The sequence below is a fragment of the Halichoerus grypus genome, chromosome 2 (assembly GCF_964656455.1).
Source record: "Halichoerus grypus chromosome 2, mHalGry1.hap1.1, whole genome shotgun sequence".
NCBI lineage: Eukaryota > Metazoa > Chordata > Mammalia > Carnivora > Phocidae > Halichoerus > Halichoerus grypus.
In genome coordinates this window covers 151,509,391-151,532,060 of record NC_135713.1, presented here as the reverse complement: position 1 = coordinate 151,532,060, position 22,670 = coordinate 151,509,391, and positions in this window count along the sequence as shown.

Below are 22,670 nucleotides of genomic sequence, written 5' to 3'. Positions count from 1 at the left end.
GGAAAGACCTAAATTCATAATAACATTAAAAAGAGAAAAGTCACTGTAAATTGTTACCAAAAGGTATAATACAGAAGAGAGGGGCTCCATTTGGATTTTTTAACGTTTCTATAGGTTTGGGGATGTTACTACCCGTGAAAGTGTGTGCTTCTTCTAAGAATACTTCCTTTTATAATGAACAGATATATGTTCATGCCCACTGGTAGATAGAAGAGGATAAAAACAGGCAACCGTATGTGAGCCAAACAGTCCTGGGAAAAATAGAAGCCGTCCCCAGATCAGCACACGTGGCTATCCATCTACCCGTGACAACCAGGAAGAAAGGAGGTCCAACCAGTCAACCAGGACTGGTGCCCATGCTCCATGATCAGGGAGAAAAGGAGTCCTGAGATGCTGAATTAGCTAATGTCCTCAAGAAGAGCATTAATGTGCAAACACAACCCTGCCCTCTCCTAGGAGATGAATCCACTAGATGCCCCCTCAACCACAGTAAGACATTAAGAGTGCATGCGTATTTCTTTAAATAATGCTAACAAAGCAAACCAGTATATCAGAATGACAGAACAAGGATTCCATAACTCTGGCCAGGCGAAACTAAAGGAATACATCATTTCAGGGAGGAAAAGACAGATTGAAAGTAACACCAAGAAAACATCAAAAGAAGTATTTTAGCAACTTTAAGAACGTATCTTATTCCTAGAGAAAAACGAGAACAAGCAGGAGCCAATGAAGTAATGAATTAAATCCATGATGTTGGTGCTTTAAAATAGATTTAAATATAATGACGGTAAGTCTTTAATCATCACCTATGTGTTCATTTTGCGTACCATTTAAGGTGTATTCAAAAGAATCATTATGGGCGTCTGGGTGGCTCAGTTGGTTAAGCGACTGCCTTCGGCTCAGGTCATGATCCTGGAGTCCCTGGATCGAGTCCCGCATCAGGCTCCCTGCTCGGCAGGGAGTCTGCTTCTCCCTCTGACCCTCCCCCCTCTCATGTGCTCTCTCTCATTCTCTCTCAAATAAATAAATAAAAAATCTTTAAAAAAAAAAAAAGAATCATTATGTTAAATATGTTAAATGATGTCAGTTTACATTGTTTAAGGAAATTTAAGTTTGCAACCACTGTTCAAATTTAACACTTATATTTCAAAGTTCTGTTTATAGATTACGTTTAATGTTTGGCATTAAATAAAATACACATGTGGGGGGTGGTTTCCTCCACGGGCAAAAAAATCCTCAAACTTTGAAAACCTTATCAACAATGAGCATAAACTTTGTCAAACAATAAGGATTAAAAAAATAAGTGTACATGGGGCATCTGGGCAGCTCAGTCAGTTAAGTGTCTGCCTTCAGCTTGGGTCATGATCTTGGGGGTCCTGGGATCGAGCCCCACACTGGGCTCCCTGCTCAGTGGGGAGTCTTCTCCCTCTCCTTTTGCCCCTCTCCTCCATCATGCTCTTTCTCTCTCTCTCTCAAATAAATAAAATCTTTAAAAAAAAATAAGTGTACACCAAAGCATTAGCAACGATTATCTCTAGGGAGTGGGAGAAGGAAAAGAAGGAACTTACATTTTTTACAAACTTTAGAATTTTTTTAAGTTTTTAGAAAAGCATCAGTTATTTTTGTAATCTCAAAAATTTAATCTTGAACAAAATTCAAGGCTATAAAATGCTATCATAAAAGCACTAACTATAATCAAGTGTGGCCATAAAGGGAAGCCCTGAAACTGAAGTTTAATTTTCTTTTATAAATACAATTCAGAAAAATCAAAATGTAGTGGATGAAGCTCATCATCTGTGGAAATGGCACAAACCTAATAATTTTCTTACAAATTAAAAATAGGGTTGAGGGGCTCAAGGCCGGCTCAGTCGGCAGAGCACGCGACTCTTGATCTCGGGGTCATGAGTTCAAGCCCCACCTTGGGTGTGGAACTTACTTTAAAAAAAAATAGTTAAAGAAGAAATAGGTGGTTGAAGAGTTGCAAAGACACTTGAAGGTCATTCACAGTAACTTGTGGGTAGATTCAGTGAGGTTACATTATGATGCAGTTATGACCTTGAGAGGTGAAACCCAGGCCATCTCCCCGCCTTGTTGAGTAGCATCTCTATGGAGGTTATCCTTTGCTGTCCACCATTGTAGGGTGAGAGCAGAGGGCAGATGACTTTCTCTTTAGCTCACGGATCTTCGGAAGGAGAAGAATTTCACTGGAGAAGCTATGCTTAAGGAAATATTCCTGAGAAATCCTACTCATCTCTGGACCTGATTTAGATGATGAAATTCTGGACTTCACACTGATGCTTAGATTAGACTTTGGCGTGCCAGGAGGGGAGACGAGTGTGGGAGGGATATGCATCACTGGGGACCAGACGTCATACAGGGTAGCCAGTCTTCAGAATAGCCCCCAGTGATCCATACCTCATGGTATGCACACCCTCCCCAAGTGTATCCGGGTTGGTCTGCACAAGCAACAGAATATGGCAGAAGTGATGGTTTATGCCTCCTGAAGCTAGGTCCTAAAAGACATCTCTCACTCCTTCCCCTCTCTCTGTCTCTTCGACTGCCTTTCTAGGAGAAGTCAGCTGCCATGTCATAAGGACAATCCAGAAACTCCATGGTGAGGTCCTCATGACAAGGTTCTGAGTACCCCCTACCCCGAACCAGTGAGGAACTGAGGCGCCCAGCCAATAGCTGCGTGACGGAGCCATCTTGGAAGCAGTGCATTCAGCCCCGGTCAAGCCTCAGATGACCACAGCCCCAGCCGGCATCTTGACTATAACCTCAGGATAGACCTGAGCTGGAACCACCAGAGACTCTCAGAAACTGTGTGAGATAATAAAGGTTCGTTGCCCCCAAGCTACTGAGTTTTGAGGTAATAGTATCGCGGCAATAAATAACTATGATGGTCCACATACTTACTTTCTGAATCTTCAAAATCATAAGCTTCTGTAGGTCAAAAAACATTCATGATGAACTTACCGCTTACCAAATTAGTCCTCACTCAGATATTCCTCCCTTATTAGCACCAGATACCAACCTTGCCCATCCAACTGGCTCCCAGGGAAACTCCCCAAGTGCTGAAGAAGAGATTTCACCAAGACCATGGAAGCGTTGTTAGAAAACTGATCTATCAACAAAGCAATTGACAAACAATGTTGATGTTGCAAGAAGGGCCACCTTCCTGGGATAATTCAGACAGGGGTTGAGCAGGGTTTTCAGGGACCCAGTCAGTATGTGGCACATCAGCTGCAATCAAAGGGACAGGCATGGACACCCAGAAAAGCTCTTCCACGCAGGTGATGTCCATTTGTCCTTTCTGTGTGCTCCCCTCTGTCCCCGTGTGACAAGAGATGGTGTCCTCAAATCAAGGGCAGAGGGGACCTTGGATGCTGACCCTGCTCCTCTCTGCGGCCCCTCCCAATCCTCATGCGTTAGTTTTCCCCCATGGCCATCACCTATGCATGGAAGCCCTTCCCAATCCCTTTGTGTCAGAAATCCAAAACCGAGACTCAAATACAGTAAGGCCCTCCTGAAATTGTGGAAGGAAATGCCAGGACCATAAAAACACATATGTTAATGTTGTACTTGACAAGTTATTATTCCATCCAAGCAGAGCCCAGCAATATAATTTAATGGGTTATATATATTGTTCCCAACAGTCATGGAGAAAGGTAGAGGGATTTGAGAAGGCAGAGAGCTTGCTGAATGCTCTGTGCTGCATCATGAGTTTCTTCTGATAAACCTCTGGACCTTCCATTAATACTCTGAAATGCTTGATGTGATGTGACTTCGAGTGAAGGAACTGAATTTTGCATCCAAGTTTACTGAAGGGCCACCCAGAGACTCCATATTGGGTGCTGGGATGAGAGGCAAGAAGTATATCAAGGCCACTAGTCTGAAGACTCCCCCAGAATTTTGGGGGAAACTTTTGGATTTCTCTAGGCCACGAAAATTGGGGGGGACGGAATAAGAAAATTTCCCTTAGGATGTTAAGGACAGGGATGTCCCTAATTGACCTTGATGCTACATTTTGAGGTTCCATCCAGGATCGTTTGAACGAAGGCGGTGTAGCCAGCTACATGTTGGTCCTGAGTCAGGAGGGCACTCCCCCTACTATTGCCAAATCTTAGATTACTGATGCCAGGTCATTGATCCTAATCCCACACAAGTCTCTGAGGTCCTGGGAAATCCACTTCAAAGACAAGGGGGAGTTGTGTAACTGCCCTGACATCAGCCTTAGCCTTCAGGGAATGGATGAACAATCTCAAATGGACTGTTCCAAGAGTAAGCTGTGTGCATGTCATTATGTGAACTCAGAGCCTCTGAGCCTAAGAAATTCTCTGGCGAAATAACAACATCCAGTATTTCCCAGCCTCTGTAGGCACCCCATTCCTTAAGAGAGTAGAGGTTTTCAGGAAGCATTTAAGCCATGCTTAAAATTGATCTGCCTCCACTCTGTTCCTTCTGCTGAAACAGGATTCCATTGTCTAGTTGAAGGACGCTGGGTTGTTTATATTTTTTGGTCATTATAAATAAAGGCGCTATAAATATCGTTGCTGTGTGAAACTAAGTATTCACTTCTCTTGGATAAATACCTAGGAGTGGGGTCGCTGGATCATAGGGTAAGTGTATGTTTGACTTTATAAGAAACCGCCAGACAGTTTTCCATAGTGGTTGTACCATTTTGCATTCCCATCAGCGTGGAAAGAAAAAAACGTCACCCAAATGAGAATAAACAGAGGCTATTTATTCAGAGCTTGCCGTATTGCAAGGGAGTGGGCCACCATCATTTGCGGTTGGCGGAGACTCAAAGGCCGGCAGGGTGGTTGGAAACTTTACAGTCGAAGAAAGGGAAGGCTTCAGCTCTCTTCTGATGGGAGGCGGCTGGCATGGGAAAGCTGTAAGCAGACTAACCAGAAACGGGACATCCTATGTGACTGGTGAGGGGGGTAGGAATTTGTCTTTCTCCAGTTGGTGCTAAATTGGAAGTAGGGGCAAAACTCAGAGAAGCTGGTAGTTATGGGCCAAATCGGGACTATTCGGGGCCAGTTGCTCAGAGGTTGTGGTTTGGCTTTCTGGACTGGGGGCTACAGGGGTTGTAGACCAGAGTTCTATTTTTCTATGTCCTTCTGGCCATTGTCCTCTGGTAGCCAGTCTCTCGCCAGCAGTGTGTGAGAGTTCCAGTCGCTCTGCGTCCTCGCCTGCACGCGGTGTTATCAGCCCGGGGGAGACGGCGGTGGGTGGCGCCCAGCCTTGTCCAACAGGTGCACAGTTGTGTGCTATTTTGCCTTTACTTTGCATGTACATTCTGCTAATGACTCACTATACTGAGCATCCTTTCATGTCCTTATCTGACATCTGTCTATCTTTCTTGGTGAAGTTCCTGTTAAATTGTTGCCCATGTTTTGTTTAGCTGTTTATTTTCTTATTGTTGAGTCTGAAGATACCTATCATCTATCTATCTATCTATCTATCTATCTATCTATCTATCTATCTATATCTAGAATATATATATATATATATATATCTAGAGTAGATATATATCTACTCTACTCTAGATATATATCTACTCTACTCTAGATACATCTACTCTAGATATATATATAGATATATAGATATATAGATATATATCTAGAATATATATATATATATTCTAGATGTCAGTCTTTCATAAGATGCTCAGTTTGCAAATGCTTTCTCCCAACGAGAACTGTCTCAGGAAGCAAGGGTGACTTTTCATCTCTTAACAGGGTCCTTAGCAGAGCGTACGTGTTTGATTATTTGTTAAGTATTTATAATTTTAATTATGGGGATGTACACTCTATCAGTCTTTTCCTTTTGTGCATTGTGTTTGCCTTTCTCACAAAAGGCCAAAAGACTCTCTCCTATGCTTTCTTCTAGAAGTTTTATTATTTCATATATTTTATATTTAGGTCTGTGATTCGCTCTGAGTTAACTTTTGTGTGAGGTGTGAGGAATGGTTCAAAGTTGATTTTTTTAAAGATTTATTTATTTATTTTAGAGAGAGAGAATGCTGGATGGGGGAGGGGCAATGGAGAGAATCTCAAGCAAACTGCGCTGAGTGTGGAGCCCAATGCGGGGCTCAATCCCACGACCCTGAGATCATGACCTGAGCTGAAACCAAGAGTCAGATGCTCAACTGAGCCACCCAGGTGTCCCAAAGTTGATTTTTTTTTTTTAAGATTTTATTTTGGGGGCACCTGGGTGGCTCAGTTGTTAAACGTCTGCCTTTGGCTCAGGTCATGATCCCGGGATCCTGGGATCGAGCCCTGCATCGGGCTCTCTGCTCAGCGGGAGGCCTGCTTCTCCCTCTCCCACTCCCCCTGCTTGTGTTCCCTCTCTCGCTGTGTCTCTCTCTGTCAAATGAATAAATAAAATCTTAAAAAATAAATTAATTAATTAAAAAAAATAAATTTAAAAAAAAGATTTTTTTTTTTTTTTTAAGTAATCCCTATATCCAATGTGGGGCTTGAACTCACAACCCCGAGATCAAGAGTCTCACACTCCACCTACCGTGGCCGGGCGCCCTAAAGTTGATGTTTAAATGTGATGTCTCTGATGTCAGTTCTGATATTGCTAACCTGTCACTTGTCTGTTTTCTAGGTCATGACTAAAGGTTTATGGATTTTATTGATCTTTTCCAAGAACCAGCTCTCAGTTTCTCTGATTTTTTTTCTTTATTCTGTTTTTTAATATAAGAGCTGATTTCTGCTCTTATCAGTAAAACCGATCACTATATAAAAATCACTACAGCTTTATAGTATAATGTGAAATCTCGAATGTGATGCCTCCAATTTTGCTTTGCTTTTTCAAGATTGCTTTGGCTATTCAGGGTCTTTTATGGTTCCATACAGATTTTAGAATTGTTTGTTCTAGTTCTGTGAAAAATGCTGGTGGCATATTGATAGGGATTGCATTAAATCTGCAGAGTACTTTGGGTAGTATGGACATTTTAACAATATTTCTTCTTCCAATCTATGAACATGGAATGTCTTTCCATTTGTTTGTGTTGTCTTCAATTTCTTTCATACATGTTTTATAGTTTTCACAGTACAGGTCTTTCACCTCTTTGGTTAAGTTTATTCCTAGATACTTTATGATTTTCAGTGCAATTGTAGATGGGATTGTTTTCTCAATTTTTCTTTCTGCTGCTTCATTATTAGCGTATGGAAATGCAACGGATTTCTGTATGTTGATTTTGTATCCTGCCACCTTACTGAACTCATTTATAAGGAAACCTAGTTTTTCTAATATTAATATTGTCACTCTATTTTTTCTACTAGTATTTTCATCGTATATCTTCTTCAACTCCTTTATTTTTAACCTATTTATGTCATTATATTTACAGTGGATTTATTTTTTTTATTTTTTATTTTTTTTTATACAGTGGATTTATTATAAACAGATTATACTTGGGTCTTTTTAAAATCCATTCCGATCATCTCTGTCTTTAATTGGTATTTTAACCCATTTACATTTGATATAATTATTAATATGGTTGAATTCAAGTTTATAATTTTATTGCTTTCTGTTTGTTCTCTCAGTCTTATGTTGTTCCCCCTTTTCTGTCTTCTTTTGGGGACATTGGGGTATTTTTTAGTATTGCATTTTAATTTACCCATTGGCTTTTGGGCCATCTTATTTTGTATTATTTAGGAGGTGCTATAGGAATTATGATAGACATCTCTAATCTTTCACATTCTACTTAGAGCTAATATTTTTGCCACTTGAAGTAAAAATAGCCTTCCAACCATGTAAGTCCCTTCATCCCCTTTTATGTTATACTTGTCATATAGACAACATCTACATACATGCAGCACCCCACCCAGACAATGTACTAATTTTTGCTTTAACAGCCAATACATATTTTAAATAACTGGAGACAAAGAAAATAGTTAAATATACTACGTAGATATGTACCATTGCTGTCGCTCTTCCTTCATTCCTGAATTTACAAGTTTCCCTCTGGTGTCATCTTTCTTCAGCCTAAAAGAACTTCCTTTTTCATTCCTTGTAGAACAGGTCTTATGACAACAAATTCTCATTTTCTTTCAGCTAAAAATGTATTCATTCTGGGGCACCTGGCTGACTCAGTCATGGAGTGTGCAACTTTTTTTTTTTTTTTTGTAGTGTTCCATGATTCATTGTTTGCGTATAACACCCAGTGCTCCATGCAGAACGTGCCGTCTTTGATACCCATCACCAGGCTAACCATCCCCCCACCCCCCTCCCCTCTAGAACCCTCAGTTTGTTTTTCAGAATCCATCATCTCTCATGATTCATTGGAGTGTGCAACTCTTGACCTCAGGGTCATGAGTGTGAGCCCCACATTGGGTGTGAAGATTACTTAAAAATAAAATCTTTCAGGGGTGCCTCTGTGGCTCAGTCAGTGGAGTGTCTGACTACTCTTGACTTCGGCTCAGGTCATGATCTCAGGGTTGTGAGATTGAGCCCCACGTTGGGCTCCAGGCTCCCCGCTCAGACTTGCTGGAGATAGTCTCCCTCTTCCTCTGCCCCTCCCCCCACTCTCGGTCCCACTCTCTCTGTCTCTGAAATAAATCTTTTTTTTAAATAAAATAAAATCTTTAAAAAAATAAAAATAAATAAAAATGTCTTCATTTTGCCATTATTCCTGAGGGATTTTTCACTGGAAATAGAATTCTGGGTTGATAGGTCTTTTCTTTAAATACTTGAAGGATTCATTCAACAGTCTTGTGGCTTCTTTGCTTCTAATGAGAAACCCAAAATCATTCGAACTCTTGCTCTGAGTCCTTGTTCTCCAGCAACTTTAAAGAGGGGCTTTTTTTTCCCCCCCTCAATCTTTGATTTTCAATAATTTGTTGTCTGGACATGGCTTTATTGAGTTCATCTTGTTTGGGGTTTGCTGAGCTTTTTGAATTTGTCCATTTTTGTCATTCACTAAATTTGGAGAGTTTTCATCTGTTATTCAAATATATTTTCTGCACCAAATTTCTTCTCTCATCTCTTTGTGGGACTTTGGATTGTTCCCTAGACATTGTGAGACTCTACGTCCTGTGAAAATCCTCCGGAGGATGTTGATATTTATTGGTTTGTTTTGATTTAGCAGACAATTGACCTGCTTAGGTTCAGACATCAAGCTCTGCCTCACCGTCTGTGAGCTGTGACTTCAGTGTTAATGGAATTTCCAAAGCCTTTGCTGGGCTGTCCTACTCTGGGTCTGTCCTATGCACACACAGCTCTGTGATGAACCCAGGATCTGGGTAAATCCATACACACAACTAGGGCTTCCTCTGCTCCGGCGCTCTTCTCCCCAAGATGTTCCCTGCCCTCTTCAACCTCCAGGGATCTATTTTTACGTCCTCTTGCTTGAAAGAAGGGGTTTCTCCTCCAGGGTTGGTCATCTATGCTGCCAGACCTCTGCATGACGGGGCTGCCCCCGGGGCCAAGTGGAGAGAAAACAAAGCAGAAAAAGTCATGGAGCCTTGCCGCCCACAGTCCTCCACCATCGCATCTCCCTTTTCCAGTTCCTCCAGCCAAAAACGTGGGTTTTCTCAGTTCTAGGGGCCCACGCCACGACTCTGTGACTCCAGCCTCACTGGGCCACAACCAAGAGAGGAAAAGAAAATTTTTTTAAAAGGGAGAGTTACTGCCACACCCCCGAGCTTGAGGGAGCTTCTTTTCTTAGTTCTACGGCCAAAAAAACAGAGTTTCTCTCCATATCTTGACCGTTCCTCCCTGCCGTACAACCCGTACCGAGGCCACTCTCAGGTCAGCGTCAACATACACGAGCAAGGAAGCAGGGAAAGTCCCCCGGTGACACATCATTCCTCCGGTTTGGGCTCCTGTCCCAATCTGATGCCTTTGTTGACGTCACAAGCTCCTCAGGTAGTCAGGTGCATTTGGATTTTGTTCAGTGTTTAGGGCTTGCCAGGGGCTATTGTTACATTGTAATAACATATACATGCAATGGATGAGTGTTGAAAACATGGTGCCAAGTGAAAGAAACCAGACATAAAAGGACACGTATCACATGATTCCGTGTATGTGAAATGCTCAGAAGAGGCAAATCCGTAGAGACAGGAAGCAGATCCATGGTTTCCCGGGTTTGAGGGGAAAGGAAGAAGTGTGGGGGTGGGGAACGGGGCGGGGGGTGTGGCTGAGAAGAAACTGCATGTATGGGTTTTCTTTTTGGGCGGCAGAATGTTTGGAAATTAGTGGTGATGGTTCATAACTGTGGATAAACTAAACACCACTGAATTATATACACTTTATTTTTTTTATTTTTTTTTTTTTTAAAGATTTTATTTATTTATTTGACAGAGAGAGAGATAGCGAGAGCAGGAACACAGCAGGGGGAGTGGGAGAGGGAGAAGCAGGCTCCCGGCTGAGCAGGGAGCCCGATGCGGGGCTCGATCCCAGGACCCCGGGATCATGACCTGAGCTGAAGGCAGACGCTTAACGACTGAGCCACCCAGGCGCCCCCGAATTATATACACTTTAAAGGGGTGACTTTTATGGTATATATTTGGACACCTGAGGGCTTTTTATTACTTATTTTCAACCAGTGTTGTAGTCTACATGAAGGTAAATTTTAAGAATTCCCAGCTGTACACCTGACCCAACTATACATGTTCATTTCAAGGCAAATTCAGTAGCAGTTCGGAATTCAAGCTGGCTTCTGATATGGTTTGTCCGGAACAGATTTCGGTAGCAAGAGTGGGGTGCTGTTGAAACAAAACCCCAAGGCATGGAGTTGGCTTTAGGACCAGGTGTTGGGCAGGAGCCTACAGCCTTCAGGGAGGCGGTTGGTGGGAGCTTGATGGAAAGTCAGAAAGGTATTACTGGAGAATCCAGGAAGGGCTTATGAAAGTAGGGGAAGTCTTGTCATGCATGAAGTATCATTGCATAATAGTGGGGACTCCGTCCTCCCACAGTACCCTGGAGAGTGGGAACTGTATCTAGTAAACTCTGTGATGCAAGGAGGCCCTCAGACAGAGTACTCTCGCCCCCCGTGATAAAATGCAGGAGGGGAGAGGTTAAATTAAAGATGAAATGTTATGTATGAATGACCCAGGGCTTGCTGGGCTCAAAACTAGATCTCTTAGTCTCATCCACTCCAGATGAGCAACAACACCAAAATTAAGAAGATGTCTTCTGGGCAGAGACCCACTGCAGGGCATTTTCGGGAAAACACATTCTAAGGAGTAAGCCAAAGGTGTAACTGTCTGATAATGGTTAAGACCTCAGAAAGATTCAAGGTGGGGCCTCAGACAAAGGCCTTTAAGGATCTTAAGGGTAGGTCCAGCAAAATTTCTCTGTTAAAATAATAGGGCTTTTAAGAATGTTAACGGTAAGGAGCCCCACGCTAGAAAAAGGGTTATCACGGAGGTCTGCATATGGACGGTGTCTACTAGACTGGATTATAACTGATGCATACGACACCCACGAAGTTTTTTGTTTCTTTTTTAATTATATGAGCTTGAACTGAAAAGAACAGAAACAAGACCAACAGAAAAGAGAACACTGGACCCGCAACCTTCTATAGGTGAGAATCAGGCTAAGAAAAGGACTCACCTACGAACATGGGCTACTATTTATGGGAAAGGAAAGATGACCCACAAGAGGAAAGCCAAGAGCCACGGTGGGAGCCCTAATCCAGTAGCCACACCTGAGAGACCACCCACACCTGGATGAGACCCCAATTTTAAGCTGTTGCCAACATGGGATGAGAGTACTTTGCACATGGGAGGGGTGTGGGGTGCGCTCAGGGGGTGGACTGTGACGGGCTGCGTTTTTCCGAATATTTCCACAGCGCTATGTAACATCCCGCGTGCTCTTCTCTGATACCGATACTCTTCTCGCGGAATGGTGGGGTCTAGCTCCCCTTCTTGTGTACCTGAGCAGACCTCTGTGCGTGCCTCAGCCACAAGAATAGGATGGAAGTGATACCCTGTCACTTCCAAGACTAGGCCGCGGCAGGGGAGGCCCAGGGCCCACAGAGACATGCTGTGCTCAGTCTCCTCCTCACCCGGGGCCAGAATTTGTGTAGCAATCTTTTAGTGATAGAAAATCTTTTTTCAAGAGAGAACAAAACAGGGTAAAGGGATAAAGATTCTCTTCCTTCGGCAGCCGAGGGAGGCAGTTCAAGGAAACGTAACCTAAAGTACAAGGGCCGGGAGGTTTCAGCCGACTTCCAGGATACACATATCGACCAAAAAATAACATAGCAGATGAATGAATAAATACTTAATGACAGCTCAGTTACTGACATCTTTCTGTCTCTTTGTAGCCAGAGAATGCATTTATTGTTTGAAATGCAGGATATTTTTCACTCCGAATCTTTCAAAATCAAAAGAAAGTTAACTATTCGGCTACATGATGCTAAGCTCAGAGCTAACGCTGTTACCTAATGATGCGGTCTCTTGACAAAAAGAGAGATGAGGACATGATAAAGTGACCTGACCCTGTGTTTTCTTGGCAGACAAACTGTAAAAATCATCATGTATTTCAAGGAAAACCAAATTCAGGTGCGAGCCAAAGATGCACGGATTTTTTTTTTTTTTAAATCAGTGGGTGAACTCCGACTTCACAAGCTGAAAACTTTTAGGGCTGTGTGAATATCGGCAGGCCAACCTTGAGACAAAACGAAATCCTTCATCCGGAACCCGAAAATGCAGGAAGGAGCGAGCGGAGCGGAGCGGAACCCTCTCTCAGCCAGCATCTCACAGTTTTCCAAGGAAAACACGCCTGAGGCTCGGCGGGAGGCACGGCGACCGCCCTGCAGTGGGGCCCCCGCTGCGTGGGGCTCAGGGAGGCGGCGCGGTTAATTGGAGAACTCCAGAGTTCTTTGTAAAGCCCGAGTGTTTTAATGCGGGAGTGAGGTCTGGGAAATCGTTATAAACGAAACATGCCACGTAGAAAATGCTTAAAAATCTTTAAAAAAAAAAAAAAAGTGAAGGATGAAGTAAGAACCTGAGACCCCACCCCCAAACCCACTACGACATAAGGAATGTGTGGCTGTGGAATTTTGGAAACACCTGGGATTCAATCTCAGGTAACCAGAGCCCCAAGACTCTAAGAGACTAAATTAAGCAAAACCCTTTTCAATGTTCTAATTGAAGACAGATTATGTTCACAGGAAAAGGAGCTGGAAGAATAGGTCAGGTCACACATTCACCAGGATCTCTGACAAACGTCACCACCTGAAGGGTCTGCGAGGACGGAGATGGGGTCTTTGTGCCAGGAGCATTTCTTTTTTTTTTTTTTTTTTTAAGATTTTATTTATTTATTTGACAGAGAGAGACACAGCGAGAGCAGGAGCACAAGCAAGGGAGTGGGAGAGGGAGAAGCAGGCTTCCCGCCGAGCAGGGAGCCCGATGCGGGGCTCCATCCCAGGACGCTGGGATCATGACCTGAGCCGAAGGCAGACGCTTAACGACTGAGCCACCCAGGCGCCCTGCCAGGAGCATTTCTAACACATCCACAAATCTTAGGATTCAGGGATTGGAAGGAGAAAGCACGCTAGCTTGACTGCTGGGGTATCCCTACCACCGATTTAGAATGTGCCTTGAGTTTCACGTAGGGAAGATGCACCCCGTCCCATAAGAGCCTAGACTTCTCCTGAAGAATGAGTTCACCCGGGGAGCAGCCTGTCCTGGAGGGTGGTTTCCAGAGTCCTGCTGTGGCGCTCCCTCCTTCCATCCTGCCCCCATCCTTGGAGACATCGCACGTCCACCCACTGATAGGAAAGCTTTATCTTGGTGCTTCTGCTGACCTTGTTTCCCGAGTCCCAGACCGTTCCCACTTTAGTGCTCATAGATGCAGGCTGAGTTGAAGTACACCCCACTGCGATCCTTTAGTCTGTGGTCCCTGAGCAGAGGAGGAAGGGAGCCCTAGAAGAACCGGAGCCCCTCCCTCCCCAAGGCGAAGAGCAGAGGGTGGGTCAAGAAGTAGGGTTGTGGAGAGGTCACTACAGCCTCCTTCAACACACAGCACGTGGAATATAAAATAAACATTTCCCCACAAACGATACATCCATCCACTCCATACTGGGCCTGGGAAAGCCGACCTTTATAATCACGATGAGGGCATTTCTCAGTCCAAAGAGATATTACAGATGCTTCTGATAAAGAATGGATGATCCAACCCCTTTACACCCCTTCGTCCTTAAGCCCCACTGCGACAGTGAAGGAGTATTTTAAACATATAAACCCACAAGAATAAAGACAGCAGGAGAGGCAACAACCAAAGATGAAAGATGTCAACCAATTTTGCCGCCTGGGAGCAGTCAAGAGCTGCCTGCCATAACAGACTAGAAAAAGGTGAAAAACCAGACGGATGGAGGGAGCAGAGCTGGGGTTCTAGAACCCCGAGAAGCAAGCCAACTGCTGACTCAGAATATCCTGAAAAGGCTCCGAAATCGAAGGCGCCCGGAACCTCTGAAGGCACGGATAGAGAGTAGGACTGGACACTGGAAAATACGCTCAAAGTCGTTAAGGGCAGGGGATCTCTTCCCCTCCATCTGCACACCAGGTGTGACTGGGAGCCCGGGTGCCATTCTATGCTGAAAACAACCCACCGGACGAGGGGACGCCCAGCCCCCCCACCCAAGCTTCCAGAACACCAGCACACGGGCTGTGAGACAGAGGAGGGCTCCTGCTCGAGGAAACAGCACGGCCAGGTCACACGACCTGCAAATACGAGCACAAGTCAAGCAGGTCCGCACCTGGTCCCCTTCCGCGAAGCCCCCCAGCACAGAGTCCCACGGCTGCGCATGAGTCTCCAATCAGCGTCTCCAGGGCCTTGCTTCTCAGAGGAAAGGGGGGCGAGCACCACCAGCTGTTGGAGGGAAGTTTCTAGGGTAAGATACAGAGACCAAGCGAGAGGGGAACTTGGAGAAAAGTGAGACAGGAGGGAGCTGAAGAAAGTGCTCTAAAAAAAAAAAAAAAATTATCGGGGCGCCTGGGTGGCTCAGTGGGTTAAACGTCTGACTCTTGGTTTCGGCTCAGGTCATGATCTCAGGGTTGTGGGATCGAGGCCCCCATCGGGCTCCGTGCTCAGCAGGGAGTCTGCTTGACACTCTCTCTCTCCCTCTCCCTCGGCTCCTCCCCCCACCTGCTCTCTCTCTTTCTCTCTCTCTTAAAAAGAATTATTAAAATCAAAAGAGAGATAAGATATCGCAGCCACAAAACAAGAACAGGAACTAATCTTTTTAAAAAGGGCCATTCAGGGAACAGAGATGAGCCCTTGGAAATAAAAATATGATAGCAGAAATGAAAATTTCAAAAGAAGGGTTGGAGAAAGTCATGAAATTTCCCAGAAAGAGATAAAGAATAGTAAGATTTCCTGAGTGGAAGAGAAGACAGGGAAAGGTGAGGATAACTTACAAATAAGGGAACTTTCTAGAACTGAGAGAGTGTTAGTTGCAGATCGACACAACCCACCAAAAGCCAACGGAGCGAACACAAACACCTAGGCCCAGGCACACCACTGGGGGATTTCAGAATGCTGGGGACAAAGAACAAATCCTAAAACCTTCCAAAGAAAATGTTCTTAAAGCAGGTCACAAAGTGCCTCAAAATAACATCAAAACCTCTGAATGGCAACACTGGAAACTAAGAGAAATGGGAAAATGTCTACAAGATCGTGAGGGGAAAATAATCTCTCACCCCCGTACGCGACCAAATATTCGATCAAGTGAGATTATTTCCAGACAGGCAAGAAGTAAAAACATTTCACATCCTACGCAGTCTTTCTTAAGAAAGTGTTAAGAGGATGTTCTCCATTGAAATAAGGAAATAAACCAAGAAAGACGAAGGCATGGGACCCAGGAAACAGAGAAGAGGTGCAGAGAATTCCCAATGACGATGGTGAAGGAAGGTTCCAGAATAACAGTTGAATAGTGGGCCCAGGGGCACCTGGGTGGCTCAGTCAGTGAAGCGACTGCCTTCAGCTCAGGTCATGATCCCGGGGTCCTGGGATCGAGTCCCGCATCGGGCTCCCTGCTCAGCGGGAAGCCTGCTTCTCCCTCTGCCTGCCGCTCCCCCTGCTCGTGCTCTCTCTCTCTCTAATGAATCAATAAAATCTTTTAAAAAAAGAAATTTAACAGCTGAAAGAATACTCTTACTAATATTTTGCCCATGTTGGAATGTCCTCACTTGTCTCAGTAATTAGTCTGTTTCAGCTGCTTGTGAATTTCAGCCTCGCCACCCCCCCCCCCCCCCCCCCCCCCCGGCCAGGTCACAGGTGCCCTCCTCCCACCCCCGAGCCCACCTGTGTCAGTTCCTGGGTCCCTAAGGCAGGGGCCACCGCACTGTCTCCTGGGTCGTAGCCGGAACACCCGATTCTGGGGTTAGTCCTCACCCCTTTCTTCTTCTCCAGTCGGAAGCAGGAACAATCCCAGCTGACAGGAGATTTACAGCCTTTAACTAACAAGGTGCCTGTTCCTGAGAAGGCCGTAAAGCCCAGGTGGTGGCGGGACTGACAGGCTCTCAGGCTCCCAGCAAGGATCCCGCCCCGCGCCTGGCCACGTGGTCAAGGGTGGGGACGCTCGGCCACCGGGATGCACACACACACACACACTCTCTCGCCAGCAACCTGCTTCTGTTGTTGGCCCTCCAGCCTCCACGGAACCCCGAGGCCTGCACCCCAAGAGACCTCTGAACTCAGGGGTGACACGTGTGCCCGTGTAACAACATGGCCGGCGCTCGAGTGAGCGGAACACGAAGGAGGGGTTGGGGAAGCCAGAACCTGTCTGGACAGCAGGTGCAGGAAGAGAAAGTCTGGGACTGTTTACAGCCTTGCTGCTCTTAGCAGGCGTCACCAATGGGAATCGGAGGAACAGGAACAAACAGAGAGCGGGGCGGTGTTGGGGGGGAATCCACCCTATTCCTGATCTTGTGTTGTGACGTCTCTATAATAACTTTAAAATACACCTACATATTAAATTTTAATTTATATTTAGTCAAAGTAGGCCACCATTCATTCATTCATTCATTCACTCATTCATGGAGGCATACTTCCTGTTTCCTTCCGGATTCATTGTTCTCTGGACCCGCTATTTACCTGTCATTCTGGAACCCTCCAGAGCCGCTGTTTAACATTCTGGAACCTTGCGGACCTGCTATTTAACTGTTATTCTGGAACCTTCCGGACCCGCTACTTATTATTTTGAAGATTTTATTTATTTACTTATTTGAGAGTGAGAGAGAAATCGAGCACAAGCAGGGGGAGAGGGAGAAGCAGACTCCGCACGGAGCAGGGAGCCCGATGCGGGGCTCGATCCCAGGACCCCGGGATCACGACCTGAGCTGAAGGCAGACGCTCAACGATTGAGTCACCCAGGCGCCCCTGCTGTTACATTTCTGAGCTGACAATTTTGTCAGACTGTGGAGGAAAATGTCTGCAGTCTGAGATACTGTGTAAATATTCGGGGCTGTGCAAGTATTTAAGGGTGAAGAAGCAAGCGGATACAATTTACTCTCGCGGGAGAAGATACAGAGCAAGTGCGCGAGGCCGATTCCCACTATTCGGCTAATCTAAGGGAAAGGGTTCTCACCGCTGTCTGTTGTACTGATACTGTTAACTTTTCTTATTTTTCAAAATTTCTTTAAGTTACAAAGTTCTACAAATTCTTTGTAACTGAAGTACTTGGTTTGCTACAAACAATCCAGGTGTGAATGTCAGGAAGTCCTGCTTCTGGGCTCCCTGAGGGTCAGGGGGCGGGGGGTTGGTGCAGTTCCTCCACCTTTTTCTGCCCTGCACGCCTGCCCCCGACCCGGATGCGCGAGCAGCAGTGCCCCCTGGCACCTTGTCTCCCCGCCACCCACCCCCCTCCTGGGGCTCCCACTGTGCCGTTCTCTTTCCCAGGAGACGGAGATCTGTGTGGAGGGGGGGGCTGTAGCCGCGGCTCCAGCATGTCCTCCCCCCCGCCCCCCAGGGCACCTGTTGGAGCCCAAGTGATCTCCTGGCTGGTTGACAGGGACTGGAATGGTCCAAGTGTAAATGCACTCAGATTCCTGGTGTTTGGGACCCCAAACTGTGGCTTCAGCACTGTGCCAGCACACGGGAGCTAGAGGCCAAGCCCAGCGCACCCTGGCAGGGATCGGGGAGGCGAGGAAGTGCAGGGCAGAGCTCGGGTCGTGGCCTGGGAAAGACGCGTACATCCTGGGCGCAGGGAGGCCAACCCCAGGCAGCTTCCTCTTGAACTCGGACCACACACAGCTGCAGTTACTTCCCGTCCGCGGGCGCGCTCTGGGCTGCGCATCCTGCTGGGGACCGCAGAGAAGTGCCTCACACACCAGCCCCGGGCGGAGGGTGCCGCAGACGGGCCACTCTGCAGGGAAATCCACTGGGCAGGCTGTCGGGAGGTCACTCGTCCCTCCCTAGGGCCCAGGCAGAGAATCAGAGAGTGAAGGGGAGAGGGAACCAGGCATTCGGGCTGCAGACCAAGGGGACCCCGGGAGACAAAGGCCCAGGCAGGGGACAAGGGCCAGTGCGGTTCCAGGGGCAGCCCCAGGCCATCCTTCTGTTGTTCCACTGGGGCTCTGAGGAGGGGGAGGGCCGCAGCAGACCCCAGGCGGGGCGAATGGGGGAGCCCCTTCAGATGGCCAAGGAAGGACAGCTTGGTGACGTCCGTGGCCAGTCCCCTCCCTCGATGCACATGGACGGGCTGGGGCAGGGCGCCCTGCGTTTTGCGGAGCTGATCACGTATGTTGTAGGTAAGGTCTGCTTATCTCCCACTCGGGGCTCCTCGGGGCACTGGGGCCTGTGTTTGGGACGCCCCCAGGGCCCTGCAGGGACTCCGCCTCAGCCACCCACTCCCTTGTTCCAGTCACTCGCTCCTCCGTGCAACAGTACTGAGCCCTCGGGGCAAACCACGGTCCTGCTGAGCAATACATACCGGCTGGTGGGGAGATACAAAGGGGTGGGCTGGGGAGCAGGGTAGGGCTTGATCAAGACAGACGGGGCAGGAGGCAAGCTGTTAGCAGGAGGTCCAAGACCTCTGAAAACATCAGCTCGCTGTCCCTGTGAGCGACGGCCAGGGCCCAGACCCTGAGTTCTCTCTGGGGAACTGTCTCCCTGGAGGTGGTGATAGGAACCGTACGTGAGGCTGAGGGGCCGCCCTTCCCCAGCATACAGGACCCACTGAGAACATGAGCAGGGCAGAGGCCACTGGGTGGCCGCGGGGGCAGGGGACCCCAGGGGCAGGTGGGTGGCCACAGGCCCTGGGTGGAGAGGCGATGGTGCAAACCCGGGGTCCCCTCACTACACCACCTGCTCCTCTCCCCTCCCCGTGCAGAATCTGGCTCCTCCCCTCTTCTCCTGGGGAGCAGGGCCCCCATCAGCCTTCTGAGACTGCTCTCCCTGAACCCACTGATGGGGGACAAATCCCACAGACATTTCTCAACAGCATGGTTTTCCCCTCCCGTTTGAAGCTCTTCTCTCATTTTCTGGGACATCAGCCCTTCGGTGGCCTCTTCTCTCCCCATTAAGGGTTCCTCTTGCCCCTAAAATGTGGGTGTGCTCAGGGTTCCGGACTCTGCCCACTTCTCTCCCTCCAATCACATCCATCCCTGGCTGCCCGGCACTCCCTAATCTCTCTGCCGCCCTGGACCCTACAACCCCCCCGCCCCCCCGCCGCTGCTTGTTCTCCTGGAGGTACTGCTCACTCGGTGCCGGACTCAGTGCCAACACCTTGAATAATGTATTACTTCCCCAACGCCTGCAACCCTGCTTATGGGCCATAGGCCTTTAATAAACCCAAAACTACTCCCCTCTTGGAGACAGGCCCTGCCATTTGGGGGATTATCTACAGTTCCCAGCTCTGGCTGGCCCAAAGCCCATCTCTAGAGAACAGTAAGCAGGAAGGACACTGGCCAGAGGCTACGGCCTGGGGCAGGCACGTGGCTATTCCTGGGGACAAGCAGACTCAGAGACTGCTCCCAGGTGAGGCCCAGCCAGCCTTTAGCAAGGGCCCCCGAAAATGAGGCGTTCATGACTACCTGGCAGCCCAGGCCCGGACCGCCGGCCAGAGGGCACTCAGATGCCAGGGAAGCCTGAGCTCCCATTCCCGCTGACGGCTACTGCCCAGAGTCACCTTCACCATCCTCCACTGAGACCACTGCACATTCCCTGAACAGTCTCCCGGGCTCCAGCTCTCCTCCTGCCAAAGCCCAAGGAAAACAGAGCTAGTCACTTCTCTCCACGAGGTTCAACGTTAAAGCCACGCCGGCCACCTGGAGAACAGAGCCCAAACTCCTGACACAGCTTCCCAGGGCTCCACGAACCCGAGCCAGCGTCCCCATGCCTCCTCCTTCCGTCCGCACCTGCCCCCGCTCCAGCCGTGGACCGAAGTCACCTGCAGGAGCCAGGCTCTCCCGCCTCGCACCGCCCACCCATCTCTGAAGCCCCCTGTCTGCTAACCACAGCCTCTCCCTCCGCCACAGAGGAGCCCAAAGACAACGAGCTCCTGATCCCAGACAACCAGCTCCTGATCCCAAAGACAACCAGCTCCTGATCCTTATGAACCGCTCCCAGGCAAGCACACGACAGCCTTCCCGCTCGGTGTCTGGTGAAAACGTAATACACAGCTCGAGACCCAAGCCCCCAGCTGCTTACAGCTGCGCACACCGGGGAAGGTCTGGGGCAAACACGGGGACACACCCCAGAAAGGACTCACAATTCTGTTTCTAGCAGTTGGTCCCACACACCAATACTCGTGTGCACACGTCATCTGTACACACGTACACGCTTGTTTGTTTTGTGGCAGCAAAAGCCAGGGAACTGCCCTGGAGATTCGGCAGCCAGGATGGTTAAGTAAAGGACGGTAGACGACACTCCAGGCAGAACAAGGAGACTCTGTATGAACCGGCATAGAACCACCTTCAAATTCATTGACAAGATCCTCAAACGTTAACTGGATTTCAACCACTTCTACACCGTCCACCCCCAGAGACTGGCATCCCTGTTCCCAGCCTGACCCTCCTTTGCATCCACTTTCCAAGAGTGGTCAAGTGCTGGTCAAACAGAACTCCTACTGAAAGGGGAACCTCCTGCACTGCTGGTGGGGATGCAAGCTGGTGCAGCCACTCTGGAAAACAGTGTGGAGGTTCCTCAAAAAGTTAAAAATAGAGCTACCTTACAACCCAGCAATTGCACTACTGGGTATTTATCCGACGGACACATAGTGATTCGAAGGGGCACCTGCACCCCAATGTTTATAGCAGCAATGTCCACAATAGCCAAACTATGGAAAAGAGCCCAGATGTCCATCGACAGATGAATGGAGAAAGAAGATGTGATGTATATATACAATGGAATTATTAGCTAGCTATTAAAAAGAATGAAATTGTGCCATTTGCAACTACATGGATGGAACTAGAAGGTATTTTGCTAAGTGAATTAAGTCAATCAGAGAAAGATAATTATATAATCTCACTAATATGTGGAATTTAAGAAACAAAACAGAGGATCATAGGAGAAGGGAGGGAAAAATAAAATCAGACAAAAGCAGAGAGGGAGACAAACCATAAGAGGCTCTTAACTCTAGGAAACAAACACGGTTGCTGGAGGGGAGGGGGGTGGGGGGAGGGGGTAACTGGGTGACGGGCAGGAAGGAGGGCACGTGATGTACTGAGCACTGGGTGTTATATGCAGCTGATGAATCACTGACCTCTACCCCTGAAACTAATAATACACTGTACGTTAACTACATTGAATTTAAGTTAAAAATCTGAAAAAAGCAAAACAAAACAAAACAAACAAAAAAATCTCTAGTACGTGGTCTGCCCAAAGCCTCCCCGCCCTCCCCACTCGCCGCCCCCTCCTGCTCCCAGCCTTCCACCTGTCTGACTCCATCCCCTTTCTCCGCCCCACCAGCCCCCCTGCTTTCCTTCCACACCCCAAGAACGGTCCTGATTCAGGACGTCTTTCCTGCTGTGCTGGAGGCGAGGAGACAGCCCCCCCCCAGCCCCGCACTGCCCTCCCGTCATCTCCTTCTGGCCCTTTATTCACCATCCCTCTCTGGGAGACCCCCTGGACTGTCCTACCTAAAACACACGAGCAACGTGTGCACACGTGCACGGACACGACGAGATCCCCCTCACCATCCTAAAACGCACGTACACACGCGCAGATTCACCCATGCACGCACACACGCACACACGCATAGGATGCACGCACGCACGCACACACGCGCGGACGCGGACAGACGCCCCTTGACCATCCTAAACTCATGCACACACGCGCACGCACACACGCACGCGCACCCAAGCACGCATGCACACGCGCCCAGGTGCAGTAACACGGTGGGCACGTGGGCGCTCTCTGTGGAAACCCTTCCACTTTCAGTATCTGAAAATTCTCATCAGATGTTGAAAACACGCCCCCACACCCCTATTCCCCCGTCCCCGCCGCGCACTCGGCACCCACTCGCACGCTGTGCCCGTCTGCTGCCTGCCCCCCACGCAGCGCCTGGACCCTCAGCCCCATGGGGGGGGACTTCTGCCCTCCGTCCGGCTGATGAAACTGCCCTATCGCTATACTAACGTCAAACCCTCATCTCGACATCGTGCCCTAACCATGCACACGACCGCGAGGGGAAACTGGCCGCCCCCGCCCCCTCTGTGCTCTCTCCAGAATCTCCCGTGATCTGGAAGTACTTCCAAAAT